The sequence below is a fragment of the Coffea eugenioides genome, chromosome 5 (assembly GCF_003713205.1).
Source record: "Coffea eugenioides isolate CCC68of chromosome 5, Ceug_1.0, whole genome shotgun sequence".
NCBI classification, from domain to species: domain Eukaryota; kingdom Viridiplantae; phylum Streptophyta; class Magnoliopsida; order Gentianales; family Rubiaceae; genus Coffea; species Coffea eugenioides.
In genome coordinates this window covers 30,996,655-31,023,267 of record NC_040039.1, presented here as the reverse complement: position 1 = coordinate 31,023,267, position 26,613 = coordinate 30,996,655, and the positions used below count along the sequence as shown (strand labels likewise).

At 34.9% G+C, this 26,613-nt stretch overlaps 1 non-coding gene across 1 annotated transcript; it reads right to left on the bottom strand.

The window, feature by feature from the left end:
* Positions 1-23,147: 23,147 nt before the first annotated feature.
* On the bottom strand, positions 23,148-23,254 carry LOC113772738. The gene has a single exon (XR_003468693.1). It is a non-coding gene; the product is annotated as a small nucleolar RNA R71 (small nucleolar RNA).
* Positions 23,255-26,613: the final 3,359 nt, after the last annotated feature.

Here is a 26,613-nt window from a genome sequence, read left to right as displayed (position 1 = left end):
CACTACTCTTAATCAAAACTCGAAAAAATACAACCAAGTATGTACACTTGAATAATAAGGGTCCTGTATCTCACTAATATCTTCAATATATCCCAAGTCCAGACTATTCGCATCCCCCATACCTTGATTTTCGCCATCCAGACTTACTCCAATATTACTCGTGATATCGACTTATCATAAAGGTATCAACTCTTTGGTACTCGGGTATAAGAATCTAAAAATATGATAATTCACAACTCGAGCTGGCCACTCTCAAGAGGAAATCAACCACATTTGAGATTCCTACCCAACATACATATCTAATTTTCCTCTACAATAGAGATTCATTCCACACTTACAGGTCAATTCCCACAGTCCGAAAACACTCTCCCGGCATGAGCTCGATAAGAGTTCTGATGCCACCTGTGACGACCCCACCTGCCCAGTTCTCGTCAGGACTCGCTCACTAACGTTCTTGAAATAGCCATTCAAGTCTCGAAATTAATATAAAAGTTCTATTTCCAACCAGTAATTCAAACTTAATTCACAATCCAAAAGTAAAGCATAGGATTGCATTTTCAAAGATTCCTAATACGTCTCATCTACAAAAGTACAACTACATGAAAGTTATACACCCTAGTTTATGCCTACTTGCTCCGGCCTCCACTCCTGTAAGGAAAACAAACTAACGGAATGAGCTAAAAGCTCAGTGAGGTTCTCAAACAAGCAATCAAGCAAGCAAACACAGAAACATTTACATTTAGCACTTTGCACACTTTGCACAGTAATAAGCAGTCATTCAAAATCAATCATTCATTCATTGAAAGAATACATGCTCACTTGCAGCCATTCATTCAAGTCACTCATTCATTCGTTCGTCAACCATTTTCCTTATCCCTCCGACATTAGAAAACATTTGCAAGTGAAAACTCCTTCAGTGTTCATGTCATTCATTCATTGATTTCATTGCATTGAATTCACTGGTTAGTTCTCCACCAGACTTCGTGGTAATACTCGAGTATACCAAATATTGTCCTAGAGTCACCAGCCGCCCGACGGAGTCTATTACTGGCTCGAGTCAACTGACAACGAAGGGCAAGGCTCCAATTCAGCCAAAGGCTTACATTCATACGCAAGTAACATTCAATCATTGAAAATTCACCTTTGCTTGGGTCGAGTGTGACGAAGTACGCACTCGCCCATTAAAAATTCTTTTAATAATCATTGGAAAGTATTTAACATTTAGTACAAACATTTCATATAGTCATTTAAACCACACACATGCAAAGAACACTCACCACGGTACAAGTTCAATTGTTCGCCTCGCGTGCACTTCCAACCTCACTTTCACGTCCTAAAATCACATATATAAAGTGCCATGAGATCCACTACGTCAAGTCACATTATTCAAAAGAAAATCACCTCCAAACCAACCAAGTTATCTCTACTTCAAACATAAAACCAAGCTCAAGATGGTTCAACAACCCCAACTTGAAGTTGGAAATGAAAGCAAGAACAGTTTTAGGAAAACAGAATTTTCTTCAGTTTTGCACAATACTATTTTGAAAATCATATCTCAAGTTTCTTAAGTCCAAAATTTATAAACTTTATACCATTGGAAAATAGATTCAAATGGTTACAATTTCTCAGAAGACACCTTTGCAAGATTCTGTCCACAAGTCAGCCAAAATTCAATCTCAAGCGGCTGCTTTATCCAGTAGAAAGACAGAATAGGAATGAAAATTCAGTCAATTTTGGAAAATCACAGATATTCATAGGAATTGAGACAAATTATGAAATTTTTACAGTAGACATTACTCTAAATCTAGTTTCAAACACAATAAACAGAACTCAATTTGGATTTTTCTACACCAAGATATGACAGATTTCCCAAAACTGCTCAGAGTCTCCTGCGAAAATTTCCAGCCATGGTTTTTGGTCAAAATGTGAGGTATAAGCCAATTAAAATGCATGTTTTTAATCAAATTTCAGCACACACTTGTAGGCTAAAGCAGTATAAATTATTTTGAGCAAAACCAAGCCTGGAATCATGATAAAAATTTCAAAATCTAGACTGCAACTTCGGCCTTTCCGTTCGGTCAGCAACTAGAAATTTCTTTCTAACTTTTCCAACATGTCTCCAACTAATTTACCAAATCCAACCAACCATACTTAGCAAGTCCATAGAGTTTCATTTCCAACATAATATTAGATATATATAAGGCCAAAATCTCAACAAGAAACCACCATAAATCATATACATATACAAACCCAAACTCAAATAAGAAGCACAAGAACCATCAACTTGAAAACTACAAAGATTCACCACCATATCATGTCTTTATTCAACAATCAACCTTATTTTTAACATAAGACAAAGAAAGAAGGTTAATCTAGCATTTTACCTCTTTTGCTTTCCAATCAAGATGAACTTCCAACCACCAAATCTTCTCCTCTCCAAACTTAAGCCAAGATGGAAGAAAACCATAAGCTATCTCCTTCTTTTTTCCCTCAAAATCCAAGCAAGATTGAAGTTAGTTTGGATGAATTTTTTTCCTCTCTTTTTCCTCCCTAGCCCATGGTTCTCTCTCTCCCTTTCTCTTTAATTTGTTTTGTTTCGTTTTAAGACAAGAAACGAAATATTAAATGGTAGAAAAGCTTAGTCAAGGGTCAAAGAAAGAAACTTAGCTCTCTTATGGTGACCCATGTCACTTCTGGTAGTTTCTTATTGCACTAAACTCCCTTTTTTTCCAAAAGGTTCCTTTCATATCCCACTAAAAACAAAAATCTCATTTAACCCCACATACTAACTCCCACATGAAAATTTAATAAAAGCACTAAGACAATCATTATTAAATCAATAAATAAATAAATAGATGACTAAATAAATAAAGTGCCATGTAGTTAAACTAGATAAATTAGCAAAATTTTTAGATTCTCACAATGACCAATGAAGAAATTGAGTCTCTCCACCAAAATGAAATTTGGGTTCTTGTGAAACCACCTTTGGATAAGAAAATTATTAGTTGCAAAGGGGTTTTCAAGAAGAAAAAAAGTATTCCAGAGGTTGAAAATGCAAGATGTAAAACACTGATGCTGAATAGGCCATTGCTAGACCTGTCACTTGGCATAAATTTGGTTCTCCAAAAATGGATGATGCTGACGAAGATGCAGGTTCTTACTTTATTAGTGCAGTATGTTGGAAGAGTGATACCCCAACCATGTTAGCCGCTAATAGCCAAGGAACAATTAAAGTGCTGCTACTTGCTGCACAAGTGCATGAAATTAATATGTTTTTGTATCCTCATGAATACTAACAATTTATTACTTGTGAGTGTCAATCAACTTGATATTTGATTGGTGAGCTATTGATACCAAAAATTGGTAAATGGTGCTCAAAGAGAAGTTGTACTAAATACTTGTTGTGACTCCAGAATGATACAATTTTAGGTGTTTGATCTTATTTTCTATTATTTTCTCTCCACCTAACATCTTATAGATAGTTTGAATATGAAAGAAGTGGAATTGCTCTTTTCTTTCAGTCCTAGAGAAGAGCTCTTTGGTGAAATGCTCTTATTGGAATGCATTCTTCTGCAGTGTCGAGTAATATTTCTTGTGCTCTCTTGTTACGCTATTTGCAACAACTTTCATTTAATCTACTAAGGCCACAAAAATACGATAAAGAAACGGGCACTATTTGCATATACTAGTGAATGAACCTGCATATTTTGACAAACTAAATGCAAGAGCAAAAAATCAGCCCTTTGAGCGGGTGGTCACCACCAAACACTTAAGTTTTGGTAGTGTGGGAGGTAAGGATTGAACTTTGACCTCCCACCAATTTGCCATTATATGTGGCTGCCTTCAGTGGCTTTCCTCCTATAATGATTCAACTTCCATCAACTTCTCTCCCCTTAAATTAGCATAAATTAAGTTATAGAACTGTTATCGTTGCGACAAAAAAATATATAAAGGCAAAAGCTTAGAAGCCTTTTTTTTTGCCAAAATAGGTCTCCCACTTACACCAAAAAAAAAAAGCTTAAGCATATATCTGGATGAAGAATGGGTTAATCCTACTCTTCTGTACTAGTAGGTGTAGATACCAAATTTTTTTCAATTTTTAATTTTTTTTGAATTTATATCTATTTGATAAGTTACTGATTTTCTTGCATTTTAATGTGTATTTTTCTCATTTTTGCAAGTTTGTTTTAGGAAAAGAAAAACAACAACAAAAAAAATGACAAAAACATGACGCGCCCCATTTTTAAAAATGAAAAATAACGAGTTTAGAAGAAATGGATTTTTGTTTAATTTTTGATTAAAAATGAGAGTTTGATTTTAAGAAAATAAAGAAATATGGGCCTAAATGGGACTAAAAAGCGCGACGATTTTGATCCAAAAATAATAGTTTAAAAAGGATTTTTAATGGAAAAAAATAGGAGCCGCCACTTGGTATTGAGTTAAGATTTACCAAGTCACCTAAAATGAATTTTTAAAGAAAAAGTAAAGAAAACCCATTTTAAACGACTCCAAATCTTCAAAAATCAGAGAAAAAGATTCGGGAGTCACATTTGAAGAAAGGGAAGGCAAGGATAAAATCCAAGACACCCTTTCAACCTAACTTAGAGCTAGTTGCGTGATTTAGTCAAAAAATTTTCTTATTTTAATTTAAAAATTTATCACATTTGGAAATTACTACATGAATGCAATCCTAGACCTAAGAGGATATCGGAAGGGGCAATATGTCTCTTCGAATTTTAATTGGTGCAAATCATATTAATTATGATGACCAAGAATGACTCTTCGAAGAGGTCTCGAATATGCAAAAATATGAGACTCTAAGAAAAGAAAAGAAAATAATAATAATTTACAAATATACATGGTTTAAAGGAATGCATCATAACGGGTGCGGGGGACTATGATTCGTGACTAGATTTTCTCTTTAATAGAGGGAATACGAGCGTGCTAAGACTAGAGAGCCAAACTCATCCATATTACATATTTGAGGGTTGTTTCTCCTAATCTAATCAAGCAAATGTACTAACCTATCTCTAATTTTCCCTATATGAAATGCAAGTCTAATGTCATGTTTTCATACAAAGGAGTAAGGAACATACATATAAGGGAAAATATGGGATAAGGACTAAACATATAAGAGGCAACATGGAGTAAAAGATGTACATATATAAGCAAAGTGTCATGCAACATGGTAAAAATCCTAAAAAGTGAAAAACATGCATGAAATGAAGTGACTTCATCACACAATCATGATCTAACGGGTGAATGATTCCTAAGGGTCTAGCGTTGGACTACCCATATCTATGAATTCTCACTAGCGTTGGACTAGTGAGAAGAGTCAGAGTGAAGGACCACAACTAGCGTTGGACTAGTGTGGAGTCGGGAAATGGACCACAACTAGCGTTGGACTAGTGTGGTGACGTCACACATTGATTATAACTAGATTAAAACATAATAAAGCGAGTAAACACATAAGAGCACATAAACACATAACACATAAGCATGATATCTAGATACAAGGCCCTAAGAAAGCGGATAACACGTAACACATAAGCATGCAAAACACACAAACAATTAAAGCAAATAAAATCCTAACTATTACACTTGGGGCCCTAACTACAATCTAAGGGGGGAAATGAAATGAAATAAACCTAACTATTACATATTCTATCTAAATACAGGTCTTGAACCCCCTAACTATTACAACTTGGCATTCAAATGCCTTTCAAATTATCAAAATTGAACTAAAATAAATATACAAAATTAAAACGAATAAAGCGAATAAATAAATGAAATGAATGAAAACATTCAAAAGGCATGCAATTAAGTACATAAAGTCACATAGGGGCACATAGGGTCAAGTAAAAATCAAAATAAGGGGTAGAATGTACCTCCCTTGAATTGGTGCCCTAATGAAGTGAAGTTGCTTATTTACCCTCCAAAAATAAAGAAAAGGTCAAGACATCACTTTAATTAACAAATAATCACGTGAAATGGAAAGAAATACGAAATTGAATCAAACAAATTAAACAACTCCTATTCATCAAACTGAAACAAACAAAGACCCAATTGAAAAAATTAAAGAAGTTTGAGGGGTCAAATCATTATTATTTCAAACATTAAGGGTCTAAAAGGAAATAAATTAAAATTAAGGACTTAAGGTGCAACCTACCAATCAAATGATAAAGGTCACAAAAATGAATCAAAACCCACTGACCAAAACCCCAAATAAAAAAATATCACTCAAATCTAAACCAAAAAGTCAAATCAAATACCAAAAATTTATCAAGATTATTAAACTTTCAAATTTTATCCTAGAATCCCACTAAAAATCTATCCAACAATTATGTTAAAACATATTACAAAAAAAGGCAAATTAGGGGGATACAATTGATTAAATTATTCAATTAATTGGGCCAAAGTCGCATTAGCCGAAAACCAAAGGGCTGAAATGCAATTTTAAAAAGGAATTCCATGCATGCAAACGAAATCTTTTCGGCAAACTAGTTTTACTTCTATTATTTCTGTTGCAATTTCACAACTGTAACATTCATGTCATATTTAGCTAATAAAATCCAAACAAACAACAATCTTTTTAATTAAAACAGCACTTTATACATCTTAGCATCAAAACCCAACCATATATTATGCATCCTAACAATTTCCTACCCAGACCACACACAAGGGAAAACAAAAGAACAGCTTTTAACTAATTCATCTGCAATTTTAGGTTCTTGGTGCAATTCTCAAACACCATCCCAAATGCTCCACTAACATATCAATCAAACCCACTTTGAACCAAAACAAAAAGATCACCAACTATTTTTTTCACTCTTCAACATAAAAACTCTCGGATTTAATCACAAAAAGGGTTCAAAACAAAGTATCATGCAAATCTGGAAACTTTATACGACTTATGTCTTCATTTCTTTCTTCTAGGTTTCATCATCAATCATATACATCATGTAAATGAGTTCCAAGTTAGCAAAAATACGCAACTTAACCTTTTATTGCTGAAACCAACATCAAAAATCACACAAACAACAACAAAAGGGAGGCGGCAGCGATTGAGGAGACATCAGAAAATAGACTTTGCCAAAACATCATGTTATCTTTCTAGGTTATGTTTGTTCAGCATACGAATACCAGCCATAAACTCAAGCAACAACCCATGATACAACCCCCATTTAACTAACATCATTCAACCACGATCATCAAGCCCAGAAAATCCAATCAAAGCAACTAAACAGAAAATACAGCAAATCCAGACCATGAAAAACAAGCGAGATACTAGGAAAAGAACTCATGACCTCTAATGTCTGTACAAGGAGTTTAAAACAAGACCACACAGTCCATTCAAAATCGTGCTACATTTCTTAATCAAACATCAGACTTTGTTTCCAAGCACAAGCATCAGGTAACGAATCATGCAACAAAACCTAGCCAATGGGCTGTTCTAGGAAGAAAAACAGCAAAGTGAACAAAATGCAGCAAGGTTTTTTGACGTACTTAAGACAGATCTGAGCTTGCGTGAAAGACATAAGGCAAAAGGGATTACCTTTAGCACCTTATGGAGTCCAGTGAACAAGGAAGGATCGAAAAGATTGCGTCCAGATACCAAATTTGAAGATGCAAATTTCTGGTGAAGAGACTTCAAGGGCACCGTATAAAGTGTAGAAACAGAAATAAATCCTTCTTGTCCAGCCTTTGCCCCTTTTCTTTTCTTCCCCGTGCTGCCTTTCCTCCCAACCTAAAACCCCATGAAGCTCTCTCCTTTCCTTGCTATTTTCCTCTTGGTCTCCCCAAAGAACTCCCTTTCGCTCTTGCTTTTTCTTGCCCTTGCGACTGCCTCTCTCCTTTTCCTCAACCGTGAGCTCTCTTGCTTGGTTTCCTCAGCCCAAAACCCTCCTTTTTCTCTCTTGGAAGCAGCTCTCACTCTCCAGATGTTTTTCTCAGTCGCCACCCCTAGATTCTCTTCTTTTCCTTCTTGTTTCAGTCTTTTTCCTCTCAGCTCCAACACCTTGCTCCCTCTTTTCCTAGCATTTCTTCCTTCTTACCTGAAAACTCCTCCCCAGTTTTTTCTCTCGATTCTTTTCTTTTCTTTTCCAGTTTTCCCCGCTACCCTTCTCTCCACGCAGCCGCCACTCTCATTGTCCTCTATCTCCTCCCATAGCCGTCACACTTTATTCTCTCTTCTTTCTTGATTCCCTTTGCTAGACTTTTATAGCAAATCAAGACTCCCAAAACCCTCAGCTCAAGGGCTCCGATAGAATCTCACTTCTGATACTCACCTCACGGGCCCTTGGATTGTTTTCCTTCTAGATATTTCTTAGTTCTTAGATGAAAGTCAGGTGATTAGGGATTAACATGATCCAATGGTGAAGGAAAAACAGTGGAAAAAATGGTGGAAAAGAAAAATGGAACCGAGCTGCATTTCGATTCTGTACTTCGCGTATGGTGTCTGATACGAAACTAAGAAAAGGGTTTGGTTCGTTTGCAGCTCACACACGCGTGGCCTTGCTTTCCTTTTTTTTTTGTTTTTCTTTCCAATGATTTTCTTTAAAAAATGGAAATAGACAAAAATTTAAACAAATCAACTAAAATGAAATAAAAATGCTAAAATTTTTGTGTTTGATAAAAGAAATGATTTTCTTCAATATAAAATGAAATAAAAATTAAAAAATGAGTAAAATAAATAAAAATATGAATAAAATGAATAGTAAAATTTTGGTGTCTACACATTGCCCCTCTTTGTCTGAATTTCGAAGAAATTCGAGACAAAGACGTAGACACCAAATATTTACCTATAGTTATTCTGCCGTGAGCTGGAACATGTAAGCATAAAAGGTCAGTTAGTAGGATAAAATCCAATCCCAACGTGATATAAACGGTCAGTGGGATTAAACCCGGTCCTGCCGAGGTTTCAAATCCAATTCAAAAAAACGATCAGTAGCATACTCCCAAACGTGCCAATATCCCAACTACATAAAACGGTCAGTGGGACATACCCAAGCCTGCCGACATTCCCAAATCCAACATGATAGAACGGTCAGTGGGACATACCCAAGACTGTCGAAATTCCAACTCTAACCTGAGTTTCCAACTCGATAAAACGGTTAGTGGAATACTCCCAAACCTACCAAGATTCCAAATCCAACTCCATAAAACGGTCAGTGGGATACTCCCAAACTAGCTGATATCCCAACTCCAATCTGAGATTCGAACTCGATAAAACGGTTAGTGCAATACTTTCAAACCTACCAAGATTCCAAATCCAACTCCATAAAATGGTTAGTGGAATACTCCCAAACCTGCCGATATCCCAACTCCAATCTGAGATTTCAACTCAATAAAACGGTTAGTGGGATACTCCCAAACTTACCGAAATTTCAACCTTAACAACCAAATCCAACATGATAAAATGGTCAGTGGGATACTCCCAAACCTAGCGATACCATTGGTCAAAAAATTAAATGTGATTGTCAAGAAGGACGGTAGAATGGTGCGTGGCGGACGCTGAGACTTCACCAAAAAGAAATTAAATTGCCAAGAAGGAGGGATAGAAGGGTGCGCGGCGGATGCTGAGACTTCACCAACAGAGGAAATTAATTTCAGGAAATTTAATTTGATTTGTCAAGAAGGGGGGATAGAAGGGTGCGTGGCGGACGCTGAGACTTCACCAACAGAGGAAATTAAATTCGAAATTAAATTTGATTTGTCAAGAAGGGGGGATAGAAGGGTGCGCGGCGGACGCTGAAACTTCACCAACAGGAAATTAAATTTGATTTGTCAAGAAACAAGAAATTAAAATTGATTTTTTTGATTTTTGATTTGGGAGAATCTTTTCAAAAATAATTTTTCCCAATTTCAACCAATTATTGTGCAACCGATCATTCGCTTTGCATTATGGCATTGCTGCACCTCCTTAAGACTTTGATTCACACCTCTCCTCAGTCTGAACCATGAATAAAAATTTGCCCCAATTTTGTTATTTGAAACAAGTATGGACTTGCAAAAGAAAGAACAAATAATGCCACCACCATTCGATCAATTCCTCCTTCAAGAAATGTGTAAACATGAGTATTTTGATGTTTTTTTCCCTCGATACTGCAAAACTCAACTTTGCTCTGTGAACTGTATCAAGTTTCATTGACTTCCAACGCTAATGAAGTAGGACATTTGGTATACAGGGATTTTCAATAAATCAGAGGGATTGCTATTTGATAAATCCAAAGAGATACATGAGACCATGAAACACAAAAAAATTATTTTATTTACACAACAAATGATGAAAATTCTAGTAACATGAAAACAACCACTTATTTTTGAAAGAAAATTAATTTTAGAGAAATGAATCTGTAAACTCAATAATTTATTTTGGCTAAACCAAAACACTTTGATCTTGAACAAATTACCACACTTGACCCTTTGGATATCGTCCTTTCGGAATTCAATGTTGGCGACTGAACCACAAGGTGAATAAAAATTTCAACGAACTGAGTTACCAGCCTTTCAAATCCAAGCTTACTTCTCCTTGTAAAACCCTACCTTAGCGCCATTTCGGGTTTTCATTAAGACTACCACTCCACCTTTTTATTTTCTTTTCTCATTTTTCCATTTTTCATTTTTCCTTTTTCTCTTTTCCCTTTTTCCTTTTCCTTCTTTTCTCCTTTTTCAAAGGTGCCCTTTTGAGTTTTCACATGATGAACAAATCCTGCCGATAGCCTTTATCAACTCAGAAATGTATTTTGAGAAATGATGGCATCAGTGCGACAATCCTTCTCTTGCAAAATGGGTGAAGGTGTATTGACATCATTTGCCATATGATTTAAAAAATTTCCTAAAAAAGGTAGTGCAAAGAACGGAAGTCAGAACTTTCAGTTTTTTGTAATGTGGTCAGGTGAAGTGCTAAGAAAGGGTAAGGCTTGCAAGCAGATTTTAAAAAGTGGTTTAAATGATCTGATATCGCATTGTTGTGCCAACCCTATTTCAGGGTTAAATCAAAAACTTGCCCCAGTTTATTCTCAACTAAGGCTCTCTTTCATTTTCCTTTTTTTTCCGGCCTTCTGCCATTCCTTTGAAATTTTCAAAATTTGCCCCAATCTATTTTAACTGAGGTTTTCTTTTGTTTATTTCCTTTCGTTCTTCTATTCATTTTTCATCTCTTAAATTTTTCTTTCCAACTCAAACTTGCCCCAATGTGGGGTTTGCGATTCTCAGGGGTTGCCAAGCGAAATGATTTATTCTGAAAGCTCAAAAAGGGATAACTAGGGATGAAAATGTTTAATTGGAAAGGAAGAAAGCCTGACTTTCATTCCATTCCTCGCATTAACCCTTAAAGAAAACTTTCATTTATCATATGAAGAATTTCTTACACATATCCGAATTGATCGGTTGAGAGAAAACTTGTCCATCTATTTCTGCTAGAACAGGTGCTCCACCAGACAATACCTTTTGACAATAAAAGACCCTTGCCCATTTGGGACAGACTCCTCTTTTGGGCTTATCTCGTACCGACAAAAGCTATCTCAATACTTTAACTTCTCATCTGAATAGTCATGATTTGACCCTTTTATGGTAAGCATGGGCCAATCCTTTTCTTTTGATAATATTGACCACGACGGACTGCATTTAGCTGCTTCTTATCAAGTAATCACTGCTTTATTTCTTTAATCTTGATCCCAATTCGGTTTGAGTTTCTCCTTATACCATTCGGGCCTCTTTGAAATATTTTTGGATGTCTCCTCATTACTCCTTTCATTTTGAAATTCAAATTCACATTCGTGAGATATCGAAATTGCTACCATCAAATTTCAGAACAGTGATATCCAAAGGGTCAGAGGATTTTATTCTTGGCCATCTGAAAAGAATGCGTAAGTAACACAGTATATATAAAACTGTACATTTTATTGAATTTCAAGATAAAGACCAAACTTAATAGCATGTTACTTATTAAACAAATCGTGTCTTCAAAAACCACTTAAAACAAAAGACACACACATGAATGATTTTCATGAATTTTAACCAAAAATAATTCCTCAAGTTTATTGAAATTCCCTTTGGGAGGGAAGGAAATCAATGGTCCAACAAATGAATAATAATTTTTTTTTTTAGGAACTTGAGTGTGAGGAGGATTGATGTGGACATTAGATGTGAAAACTCCCTCATGTGGATTTACGAAATGTGGAGCAAAAGAGGTTTGAGTATAGGGTAGGGGTAGTGGTTGCTGTTTAGGTTGACCAGCAGGTAAGGGATCATGTTGTGTACTCATGTTTACACTATTTCTCAAAACTCGACTACATGATGATGGGGCTTCTTCGTGTAGCCATGTTTACAATTATCTGAAAAATTTAGGGAAAACCTTATTTAGATGTCTTTCTTGATTAGCTGTTATTAAAAGAAAGAAAAAGGAAAAGAAAAAGACACGAGTTAATAAAAATTAAAGTAATTCGGATGCATGCCCTATTAGGGAACCCTTTTTACGCCAAGGGTTGGCCTAGCATGAAATGCAATCCTTCAGTGCAGACACTATACAATACCTGATGGACCAGATCAACTCATTGACATTTGATTGGAAAGTAATTTGAAAATTTTGGACCAATTGAACAGCGGGAGGCCTCTAACGAAATGAGGACAAATCCGAATGAATGAATGGTTTTACTTGGCACAGAAATTTATACAAATCGATTTAACTTTAACGAGCTTGCTATTGGAGAGATTACAATTTCTTAACATGGATAGAAACTCTAATCGATCCAAATGGAATGAACGCAATGGGTGATTTTCTCAAAAATAACTAGCTGTTCCAGTTATAAGTTTGACATCGAAACCCTAGGTTGTCAAATGGATCGGATAAAATTGATGATTTATTCGCAAATTGACTGGATAGACCTAAAAGTGGGTAAAACTGGTCAAATAGATTGAATGAAATTGATGATTTATTCAAAAGTGACTGGATCACCCTAAAAATGGGATAAATTGGTCAAATGAATTGAATGAAATTGATAATTTATTCAAAATTAAATGGATCACCCTAAAAATGACTGAATGTGTTGAGTTAATGATTTATTTAAAAATGACTAAATTGTTCTAAAAGTGAATGAATTGATCAAATAGATGGAATTAATGAATTGATAAAATGGATTGGATGAAATTGATGAATAAATTGGTCAGATGAATTGAATAGTCGGTTCAATGGATTGAATGGAATTGATGATTTATTCAAAATCGATTGAATTGTCTACCCATTGGTAGTTTCAAAATTCATTGCGATATATTAGTCTATAAGCCTTCTAAAATCAAGATTTGGTCTCAATTCATTTATTGCCTCAATAATGAAGAGTCATTCATGAATTTATTCAATTTAAGGTCCTTTAGCAAAGGATTTTACCAATTTTATAAAATGGGTCAAAAAATGAGTATTAGAGGCTCATATTCTAATATACAAAAGATCGCTCTTATGAACATGATCGGATCCTACCTTATCTTGTGCATTATCCCTCCGGATGTTGCAAAAATGTAAACGTGCAAGACTATTTGGATTAAGTATCCGAGACAGAAGGTGGCTTATTCCTAACGCAGGATTCCCTATGCGGCATTCCCTCTATGGTTCATGCATAATGCCAATTTATCAAAGCAATTAAATATGCAATATAAAATGAAACATGACCTAAGGAACCCTTTATATGCCAGGGTGGGCTTAAAATGATGTGCACTTATCAACCTACAAATGCAATTTATTGGAATTTAAACATGTAATAGCCTATCTAAGAGAGTAGGTTCTAAAAGAGGATTATGCCAGATCTTTTATTTTCTGGCATTTGTGAATGCAAAAGAAAAAAAAATGTTAGTTCAACACATAATCACATAGCACGTTGGGCAATTAAATGATATAAAAAGCAAAAAAGATAAATAAGGAAAGAGGGGTGGAATCCCTCCCCTCGTGTCTAGTGTTCCTAGTTGGATAAGGTTTGACTCTAACCTAGGTAATTTCTATCATGGATGCATGAGGTTGGACTCACTAATGCATCTAGACTCGATAAGGCTTTAGACTCCCAAGCCTTCAAACCAAAAGGCGAAGGGTCATCAATCCCAGGGCCTTCGGTCGGTAGCTCGAACGATCCCTTAGGCATCGCTATGAGCGCAGTGCACACCATCCGCTTACCTAAGTAAATCGATCCTAATCCTACGAGGAGATGTGGGATGGCGCCCACGAAAAAAAGAAAAAAAGGGTAAAAAGTAATGCATGCAAGTATGAAGTGTTTCCTTTCGAGGGGAGAGATCATAATACCATCAAATGCGGTCGACGGTTCTAGGGTAGCTATCCCCCCCCCAAGATGCAAGCGCGATACAAGTAAAAGTAAAGAAACAATCCATTCATCACATACATAGTGTGCGAGGGGTGATTACACGTGCGTGCAAATGCAAAAACCCTAAAAAAGAAAAAAATGCAACCTAAAACCTCCAAATGTGATATATAAGAAGGTTAGAAAAAGAAAAAAATTGACTAAATCAAATGCTCGGACTCTCAAAATCTCCAGTGGAGTCGCCAAGTTGTCGCGCCCCATTTTTAAAAATGAAAAATAACGAGTTTAGAAAAAATGGATTTTGGTTTAATTTTTGATTAAAAATGAGAGTTTGATTTTTAGAAAATAAAGAAATATGGGCCTAAATGGGACTAAAAAGTGCGACGATTTTAACCCAAAAATAATAGTTTAAAAAGGGTTTTTAATGGAAAAAATAGGAGTCTCCACTTGGTATTAAGTTAAAGTGTACCAAGTCACCTAAAATGAATTTTTAAAGAAAAAGTAAAGAAAACCCTTTTTAAATGATTCCAAGTCTTCGAAAATCATAGAAAAAGATTCGGGAGTTACATTTGAAGAAAGAGAAGGCAAGGATAAAATCCAAGACGCCCTTTCAACCTAGCTTAGAGCTAGTTGCGTGATTTAGTCAAAAAAATTTCTTATTTTAATCTAAAAATTTATCACATTTGGAAGTTACTACATTAATGCAATCCTAGACCTAAGAGGATATCGGAAGGGGCAATATGTCTCTTCGAATTTTAATTGGTGCAAATCACATTAATTGTGATGACCAAGAGTGACTCTTCGAAGAGGTCACGAATTTTTAAAAATATGAGATTTTAAGAAAAGAAAAGAAAATAATAATAATATATAAATATACATGGCCTAAAGGAATGCATCATAACGGGTGCAGGGGACTATGATTCGTGACTAGATTTTCCCTTTAATAGAGGGAATACGAGCGTGCTAAGGCTAGAGAGCCAAACTCGTCCATATCCCATATTTGAGGGTTGTTTCTCCTAATCTAATCAAGCAAATGTGCTAACCTATCTCTAATTTTCCCTATATGAAATGCAAGTCTAATGTCATGTTTTCATACAAAGGAGTAAGGAACATACACATAAGGGAAAATATGGGAAAGGACTAAACATATAAGAGGCAACATGGGGTAAAAGATGTACATATATAAGCAAAGTGTCATGCAACATGGTAAAAACCCTAAAAAGTGAAAAACATGCATAAAATGAAGTGACTTTATCACACAATCATGATCTAACGGGTGAATGGTTCCTAAGGGTCTAGCGTTAGACTAACCCATATCTATGAATTCTCACTAGCGTTAGACTAGTGAGAAGAGTCAGAGTGAAGGACCACAACTGGCGTTGGACTAGTGTGGAGTCAGGAAATGGACCACAACTAGCGTTGGACTAGTGTGGTCACGTCGCACATTGATTATAATTTATAACTAGATTAAAACATAATAAAGCGAGTAAACACATAAGAGCACATAAACACATAACACATAAGCATGATATCTAGATGCAAGACCCTGAGAAAGTGGTTAACATGTAACACATAAGCATGCAAAACACATAAGCAATTAAAGCAAATAAAATCCTAACTATTACACTTGGGGCCCTAACTACAAGCTAAGGGGGGAAATGAAATAAAATAATCCTAACTATTACATATTCTATCTAAATATAGGTTTTGAACCCCCTAACTATTACAACTTGGCATTCAAATGCCTTTCAAATTATCAAAATTGAACTAAAATAAATATACAAAATTAAAACGAATAAAGTGAATAAATAAATGAAATGAATAAAAACATTCAAAAGGCATGCAATTAAGCACATAAAGTCACATAGGGGCACATAGGGTCAAGTAAAAATCAAAATAAGGGGTAGAATGTACCTCCCTTGAATTGGTGCCCTAATGAAATGAAGTTACTTATTTACCCTCCAAAAATAAAGAAAAGATCAAGGCAACACTTTAATTAACAAATAATCACGTGAAATGGAAAGAAATACGAAATTGAATCAAACAAATTAAACAACCCCTATTCATCAAATTGAAACAAACAAAGACCCAATTGAAAGAATTAAAGAAGTTTGAGGGGTCAAATCATTATTATTTCAAACATTAAGGGTCTAAAAGGAAATAAATTTAAATTAAGGACTTAAGGTGCAACCTACCAATCAAATGATAAAGGTCACAAAAATGAATCAAAACCCACTTACCAAAACCCCAAATAAAAAAATATCACTCAAATCTAAACCAAAAAGTCAAATCAAATACCATAAATTTATCAAGATTCTTAAACTTTAAAATTTTATCCTAGAATCCCACTAAAAATCTATCCAACAATTATGTTAAAACATATTACAAAAAAAAGCAAGTTAGGGGGATACAATTGATTAAATTATTCAATTAATTGGGCCAAAGTCGCATTAGCCAAAAACCAAAGGACTGAAATGCAATTTTAAAAAGGAATTCCATGCATGCAAACGAAATCTTTTCGGCAAACTAGTTTTACTTCTATTATATCTGTTGCAATTTCACAACTGTAACATTCAGGTCATATTTAGCTAATAAAATCCAAACAAACAACAATCTTTTGAATTAAAACAACACTTTATACATCTTAGCATCAAAACCCAACCATATATTATGCATCCTAACAATTTCCTACCCAGACCACACACAAGGGAAAACAAAAGAACAGCTTTTAACTCATTCATCTGCAATTCTGGGTTCTTGGTGCAATTCTCAAACACCATCCCAAATGCTCCACTAACGTATCAATCAAACCCACTTTGAACCAAAACAAGAAGATCACCAACTATTTTTCTCACTCTTCAACATAAAAACTCTCGGATTTAATCACAAAAAGGGTTCAAAACAAAGTATCATGCAAATCTGGAAACTTTATACGACTTATGTCTTCATTTCTTTCTTCTGGGCTTCATCATCAATCGTATACATCATGCAAATGAGTTTCAAGCTAGCAAAAATGCACAACTTAACCTTTTACTACTGAAAACCAACATCAAAAATCACACAAACAACAACAAATGGGAGGTGGCAGCGATTGAGGAGACATCAGAAAATAGACTTTGCTGAAACTTCATGTTATCTTTCTGGGTTATGTTTGTTAAGCATACGAATACCAGCCATAAACTCAAGCAACAACCCATGATACAACCCCTATTTTACTAACATCATTCAAGCACGATCATCAAGCACAGAAAATCCAATCAAAGCAACTAACCAGAAAATACAGTAAATCCAGATCATGAAAAACAAGCGAGATACTAGGAAAAGAACTCATGACCTCTAATGTCTGTACAAGGAACTTTAAAACAAGACCACACAGTCCATTCGAAACTGTGCTACATTTCTTAGTCAAACATCAGACTTTGTTTCCAAGCACAAGCATCAGGTAACGAATCATGCAACAAAACCCAGCCAATGGGCTGTTCTAGGAAGAAAAACAGCAAAGTGAACAAAATGCAGCAAGGTTTTTTGACATACTTAAGGCAGATCTGAGCTTGCGTGAAAGATATAAGGCAAAAGGGATTACCTTTAGCACCTTATGGAGTCCAGTGAGCAAGGAAGGATCGAAAAGATTGCGTCCCGATACCAAATTTGAAGATGCAAATTTCTGGTGAAGAGACTTCAAGGGCACCGTATAAAGTGCAGAAACAGAAATAAATCCTTCTTGTCCAGCCTTTGCCCCTTTTCTTTTCTTCCCCTTGCTGCCTTTCCTCCCAACCTAAAACCCCATGAAGCTCTCTCTTTTCCTTGCTGTTTTCCTCTTGGTCTTCCCCAAGAACTCCCCTTCGCTCTTGCTTTTTCTTGCCCTTGCGACTGCCTCTCTCCTTTTCCTCAACCGTGAGCTCTCTTGCTTGGTTTCCTCAGCCCAAAACCCTCCTTTTTCTCTCTTGGAAGCAGCCCTCACTCTCCAGATGTTTTTCTCAGTCGCCACCCCTAGATTCTCTTCTTTTCCTTCTTGTTTCAGTCTTTTTCCTCTCTGCTCCAACACCTTGCTCCATTTTTTCCTAGCCTTTCTTCCTTCTTACCTGAAAACTCCTTCCTAGTTTTTTCTCTCGGTTCTTTTCTTTTCTTTTCCAGTTTTCCCCGTTGCCCTTCTCTCTACTCAGCCGCCACTCTCATTGTCCTCTATCTCCTCCCTAGCTGTCACACTCTATCCTCTCTTCTTTCTCGATTCCCTTTGCTAGCCTTTTATAGCAAATTAGGACTCCTAAAACCCTCAGCTCAAGGGCTCCGATAGAATCTCACTTCTGATACTCACCTCACGGGCCCTTGGATTGTTTTCCTTCTAGATATTTCTTAGTTCTTAGATGAAAGCCAGTTGGTTAGGGATTAACATGATCCAATGGTGAAGGAAAAACAGTGGAAAATGGTGGAAAAGAAAAATGGAACCGAGCTGCATTTCGCTTCTGTACTTCGCGTATGGTTTTTGATACGAAACTAAGAAAAGGGTTTGGTTCATGTGCAGCTTGCGCGCGCGCTGCCTTGCTTTCCTTTTTTTGTTTTTCTTTCCAATGATTTTCTTTAAAAAATGGAAATAGACAAAAATTTAAACAAATCAACTAAAATGAAATAAAAATGCTAAAATTTTTGTGTTTGATAAAAGAAATGATTTTCTTCAATATAAAATGAAATAAAAATAAAAAAATGAGTAAATAAAAAAAATATGAATAAAATGAATAGTAAAATTTTGGTGTCTACACAACAAAAGCAAAAAAATTAAAAAATTGAAAAATTGAAAAAAAAAAAAGAAGAAAAAGAGAAGATAAAATCTTCCCCTAATTATTTCTCTTTCACCAAATACACCATTGATCCATTTTTGCACTCAATGTTCCATGCATCTTTCTTTTCATTTGGTGAGAAACTCATCATTTTGATTAACCAAATTCCGCTCATTTTCTTGGACTCTCTCGGCTCTCTCTTTTCAGTTCCAGACAAGAACAAAAACCAACTCCAACAGCTCCCAAAAAGACTCTCTCCTTGGTTCTCTACATTCTAAAGACAAGTTCTCACACCATTAGAAAAAGAGGACTCCAACAAACTCCAATCTCTTGGCCTTGCTTCTTTTTTTTTCCTCCAAGCCACACACACAAAAAAAGACTCCCAATAAGCTTACATTCTAATTTTCCCCAAGAGCCTCACTCTCTCCCTCTCGGCCCTTACAGTCAACTACACACATACAACTCACTGTCCCAGCTTTCTTGCCCTTAAAAAAAAAAAAACAGAGACAGCAAAAGAACGTGGAAGACTGGTTACTGCCATTGAAGTTGCCATTGCCGGAGGATAGTCATGAGCTTCCTCATCACCCTTTCTTTGGGGAACACTTTCACAATTTTTGGAAGGCAAGAGAAACTCCACCAAAAATGTAGTTTTCACTAGTTTTTCTTAGTTCATTAATTTAGGTAGGTTAGTTTAGTTTTATCCTATCTTGTATTATGCTAAGCAAGGATGATGATTGAGGTTTGAAGGTGGAGAAGATATTGCTCACATGTGACAAGGGGTTCCATCTCTTCAACTCTTTAACTCTTGTGTTTGAATCTTATGTTTAGTTATAATACAAGTATGGTCTTTTTTTTCTTGTTAAAAAAAATGAAAAAAGAAAAAGAAAAAAATGAATAAGAGTTGTTCAACTCCAATGGTTATTGTGCTTAGTAACCGGGAGTCTTCATCCACAAATGTCAACTTTTGCGTAAAACGGTATTTGAATTAAGAGTATGCAAAGCAACTTGAGTATGTGAAGTGTTGAGTGACTAGCGATCGTCATCTAAAAATGTCGATCTTCACGTTAAAAGGCACTTTCACAACTTAAACATATATTTAGTTATGTTAGATGAATAAATCCCTCTTTAAGTTTGAATAAGAAGATGATCATGAGTTTAGATAGCATTTTTATTGACCATATGAGTTACTTGTTTGTTAAAATGGATAAGGATGAGAAATTGATTTGAACTAGCATAATTAAGGTATAATTAGCTCTTCTTTACTTCATATTATGAGTACTTGAGAATTAATGGATGATTGCATAATGGTTGTTTACCTTGTTTTTGAGAAAATGAAGTTGAAATGTGCACATATGTTTATTTTCAAAAGATTGTATCATTGTTGGTTTGTATTTCTTATTGCTTGAGGACAAGCAATGGTTTAAGTGTGGGGGGTATTTGATAAGTATATATTTTATGTATTTTTTATTAGTTAGTTTTGGTGTGTTTTATTTAATTTTATAACTAATTAACTAGGGTTTTGGTCAAAATATACATTTGTGGTTTAAGTGGCAAAAATTGCATTTATATGGATTTTAATGATGAAACTTCATATTTTTGTAGGTTTAATAATTCAATCATCAATTGGCTTAAATTGAGAAGAGAATTGGCTGATTATTGATGATTTGAAGTGGTTTAAAGAAGACATGAAGTGTAAAGCCTTCAAAGGAAGAAATGCAAGTGAAGATAGTTTTGACACCTTGTGGTATATCGGCAATATCTTGAATTAAAAGCATCGGATTGAGGTGATTCTTATACCATTTTGAAGCTAAGAGAATATCTACATTTGGTATGAAGACATCAAAATCTAGTTCAGTCGTCTTCCTTGTCAAAAAGTCGAGATACAAAAGTACATGTGCATGATCAAAAGTTGAAACAGAGCTCCGACCAGTTGATGGTATTTTGGTCATATCTCGATCCACAGAACTCCAAATTGGATGATTTTTGAAGCATTGGAAAGCTAATTCAAAGAGCCGGAATCTTATTAAAAATGGGAGCATATTCCAGCCTTCCTTCTCCAATTTCATGCACAAGAGCTAGTTTGGCTTCTATCTATGAGAAAATAGCAATTGAAGTGATGCCAAATTCACAGAAGTGAATACTCGACTTGGCAATACGTGAGTTGAGGTTGCGTATTCCCTAGTCGCGTATTGTAGCCTGATTTCTGCAAATTGCTCAGCCACTTGCTCTACTTTTACACTACTTTCCAACCCAACTCCAGACAAAAATTTCAGCTACAAATGTTCAAGGAACCTTTTGGAAGTAAAAAGGAGCTTTATGTCTTGTCCAAAAAATACTTTTTGACTCTCTTAACACTTGAGATGTTAGAATCATTAGAAAGGGAGAGTAGAACATATTAGAAGTAGTTCTTATCAGATTTGAGCATTAGAACTTAGAGGTTAGTTTTGTTTTGTTCTCTCTAACTAGAGCTTTTGTGAGAACAATAGGAGACTTCATTGTACAACTCATTTTGTTGAAGAAATAGAAGACCATTGGGAGCTTCTTCATCAATCTTGGCTAAACTTTATTTATCTATCTTTCACTTGTGATTCAATATGTGTTCATGCAATGAAGCCATGCTATTTCTTGTTATAACTTATATGAGTAGCTAAATTTCTAGATCTAGGGAGTGGATGAAACTTATGGCTACTTGATATGAAGTGAATATGATTTACACTTGTTACAACTTGTATTAACTTATTTATTTATGCATGCTTATCACTTGTTGTCCTTGATCACCAATAGCAAAATTTTTAGTTATTATTATTCAATGAAAATTGGTAATAATGATGGAACAACATAAATAGAGCTTAAGTAGTAAGTAGTAGACTCATGAGAATAGAAGTACACTTAGGTGGATTAAACTTGCATTTCATGAAGGAAACAAGAGTAGATCTAGTTTTTCATCATGAGAATAGGGAAAACTAGTCTATTCTAAGCCATTTTATCATGAAAATGAGATTTGGTAATATTGAAAATGAATCCCTAGTTAAACAAAAGTTATAACAAGAGGTAAATCTATTTATTTGCATCATTTATGCCATAAGTGGAATCTACATCTCTAGACTCAAGTATTCAGTGAATTTTCTCCATTTGTTATCTTACAAATATCTAGTTAAGATTTGTAGGTAGTAGTAATTATAACTTCTCTTACTTAAAGTGATCATTAATCTAAATAATAGAGTGAGTAAGGACCTAGTACTTGCAAAGTTGCTCTCTGTGGGATCGACCCGATATAAACCCTAACTACTAGCTTGACCTATATGTTTGCAGTAAAATGGGTGTAATTCAGAATTAAACTTATACTTATATTAAAAATCCGTCAAGTTTTTGGCGCCATTGTCGGGGAGCGGCAATGTTAGGGCCTAACCAGATTTATTAATTTAGACATTCTCTATATTAGTTAGTTGATCTTTGTTTCCAGTTAAGTTAGAATTTTTAGTAGTTTTGTGAAATACTTCTACATAATCTCTTTATTTTTGTTTGTAGTGTATGCACCGGACTTTACGAGTTGTAGCACCTTTTGATCCGAAAATTGAAAGGACATTTTACAGACAAAGAAGGCGTACACCCCAACAAGAAGGAGAAGAAATTCAAGAACAAAATAGAGGGAATCGCGATAGAGCTACTATTTGAAGAGGAAATGGCGAAAAATGAAGCAAATAGGCGAGCTCTTAGGGATTTTGCTCTACCAGGAACTCAAGGATCTCAAACAAGTATAGCACGGCCGATGGTAAACACTAATAATTTTGAGATTAAACCATCATTAATCCAAATGGTGTAACAATCTCAATTTGGAGGTAATGCTGTAGAAGATCTAAATGCACACTTAGCCACATTTTTGGAGATATGTGATACAATCAAAATGAATGGAGTTAGTGAGGATGCTATAAGGTTAAGGTTGTTCCCGCTTTCATTGAGAGACAAGGCTAAAATTCGGCTACATTCTCATGCCCGTAACAGTTTTACTACTTGGAATGATTTATCTAGGGCGTTTTTGAATAAATACTTCCCACATGGTAAAAGGGCTAAACTTAGAATGGATATAACTAGTTTTAGTCAATTGGAAGGTGAATCATTATATGAAACATGGGAAAGGTTTCGAGATTTATTTCGAAAATGTCCACACCATGGACTTCCCGATTGGTTAATTGTGCAAATCTTCTATAATGGTTTATCTTTTTCTACTAAAACTACTATCGATGCAGCCGCAAGTGGAGCATTGATTGCAAAATCACCTTAAGAAGTTCAAAGTTTCATAGAGGAAATGGCGGCAAACAATTATCAATGGGATAATGAAAGAGGTAATCCAAGGCGGTAAGCAGGTATGATTGAAATTGACACCATCAATATGCTTAGTGCTCAAATGAGCAATATGATGAAGGTGTTGAATAGACAAGTCGGATGTGGTCCAAATTCTTCGTCCAATGTGCAAGTAGCTTGTTGTTCCATATGTGAAGGAGAACATGATACTAATGATTGTGTTGATCGTGAGCAGGCTCAGTTTGTTAATAATTACAATAAGAATGCTCAAAACAACTCATACTCGAATACTTACAATCTGAGGTGGAGAAATTATCCAAATTTTGGGTGGAAAGATCAAAGCTACCCTCAAAGGCCGACCAATCTGCAGGGATTCCAATCAAAGCAACCACAGATGAATACTAAACCGGATTGGGAGATAGCGGTAGAGAAGTTAGCCAAGGGTACTTCAGAAAGATTAGAGCGAATTAAGGGGCAATTGGACCAATTGACCGGGATGTATAGAAATATGGAGGTTCAAATTAGTCAAATTGCTAATGCAATCAATAACAGAAATCTTGGCGAATTGCCCAGTAAAACCGAAGTGAATCCAAGAGAGCATGTCAATGCTATCACTTTTAGAAGTGGTAAAATGGTTAAGGGACCTAACTCTAGCAATTTAAGTGGTGAAAAAGATAAGGAGCAAGCAATTGAAAAAGTGAAAGAAAGCCAAAATAATCATGTTGTTATTGATATTGATGTACCTCCTCCTAAGTTGAATTCTAATGTGATTCCTTTTCCTCACAGGTTGAAGAAAGAGGGAAACGATCGGGAGTTTGAAAAGTTTCTCAAAATTTTTAAACAATTGCATATTAACAGTCCTTTCATTGATATTATTACACAGATTCCCTCTTATGCACGTTTCTTAAAGGATATCATGTCAAAGAAGAGAAAAATTGTGGATATCGAGATAATAGCATTAACAGAAGAGTGTAGTGCATTAATTAAGAATAAACTCTCTCCTAAATTGAAAAATTCAAAAAGTTTTTTTTTTCCTTGTACTATTGGTCAATTGCATTTTTTAATGCTTTATGTGATTTAGGTGCAAGTGTGTCACTTATGCTGCTATCGGTTGCCCGGAGGTTGGGACTTCAAAAGCTAAAAGCTACCAATATCACATTATAATTGGCGGATCGGTCAATTACACATCCAATTGATATTTTGGAAAATGTGCTTATAAGGGTATGGGAATCTATTATACCTGTGGATTTTGTTGTTTTAGATATTGAGAAAGATGTGAAAATGCCAATTATTTTAGGACAACCGTTTTCAGCTACTGCATGAACCATAATTGATGTGAAAAAAGGTAAGTTTATATTAGGGGTTAATGGTAAGGAATTGAAATTTAATTTAGTTAATAAAGAAGGAAGTATAGAGCCTATTGCTCTTGTTTCTAATAAGCCATGCGATAAAAAGGTTAACCAGGAGATGAATGAAGAAGTTAAATCTATAAATCTCTTTGGTAATAAATTTCATGGTGTTGGAGCAAGAGAGGCGAGGGCAAGGATGGAAGTTGGCTTAATCAATTCGTCATTCCCTGAAGGAATAAGTGAAAAGTTAAGTCGACTCGAAAAAGGCAAGCGAATTCCACTCCAAGGTGAAGTCAAGCCCTTATATGATCAGTCTAATACTCCTCTTTGGCATTTGAGGAAGTTGGACTGTGGAAATCAATGCATGGCTTATCACACGGTGGAATGACTTGGGAGTGTTAACCCGTGGGGAGAAAATCACTCCCTAATGTTCTAAAAAGATTCAAATTTTTTGAATCGAACCAATGACTATAAACAAAAGTGTTAGTTGGGAGGCAACCCAATATTTAAGTTATTTATATTAATTTGGTATGATTTTGTATTTAGTACATGTATAAGTTAATTGTCATTTTTGTGTTATAAGTTTAGAAAACGGAAGCAAAGATGACCATTTGAGGTGAAAAAGGCAAAGTTTGATCAAGAAACTCAACCCCTCATATTTAAGGTGTATTTGATCCGTTAAAAAGGGATAAAATGCATGTTTTGATCATTTTACATGTGCATGCGATCTAGGATGCATTTTGAGCAATTGGATTGGAAATGATTATTATGCGATTATAATTTATGCATTTATAGCAAAGTATATCTAGTAAAGTGGAGAAAATTATGCCAAAGTGTTACACGTTTGATGAAATTTCTTCTCTTTACTTGATTCTATATAGTTAAGTGATTAATATGGTTAATAAGTGTAATATTCTTCTAATGATTATTCTTTTGAGGGAATAATTATTATCTTTACTTTGAAAAAAAAAACAAAGAAAAATAAAAAAAATAAAAAAAAAAAGAAAAAAAAGAATAAGAGTTGTTCAACTCCAATGGCTCTTGTGCTTAGTAACCAGGAGTCTTCATCCACAAATATTGACTTTCGCGTAAAATGGTACTTGAATTAAGAGTATGCAAAGCAACTTGAGTATGTGCAGTGTTGAGTAACCGACGATTTTCATCTAAAAATGTCGATTTTCGCGTCAAAAGGCACTTTCACAACTTAAGCATATATTTAGCTATGAATAAATCCCTCTTTAAGTTTAAATAAGAAGATGATCATGAGTTTACATAGCATTTTTATTGACCATATGAGTTACTTGTTTGTTAAATTAGGTAAGGATGAGAAATTGATTTGAACTAGCATAATTAAGGTATAATTAGCTCTCATTTACTTCATATTATGAGTACTTAAGAATTAATGGATGATTGTATAATGGTTGTTTATCTTGTTTTCGAGAAAATGAAGTTGAAATGTGCACATATGTTTATTTTCAAAAGATTGGATCACTGTTGGTTTGTATTTCTTATTACTTGAGAACAAGCAATGGTTCAAGTGTGGGGTATTTGATAAGTATATATTTTATGTATTTTTAGTGTGTTTTATTAGTTAGTTTTGGTGTATTTTATTTAGTTTTATAACCAATTAACTAGGGTTTTGGTCAAAATATACATTTTATAGTTTAAGTGGCAAAAATTGCATTTCTATGGATTTTAATGGTGAAATTTCATGTTTTTGTAGGTTTAATGATTCAATCATCAATTGGCATGAATTGAGAAGAGAATTGGATGATTATTGATGATTTGAAGTGGTTTAAAGAAGACATGAAGTGTAAAACCTTCAAAGGAAGAAATGCAAGTGAAGACAGTTTTGACACCTTGTGGTATTTTGGCAATATCTTG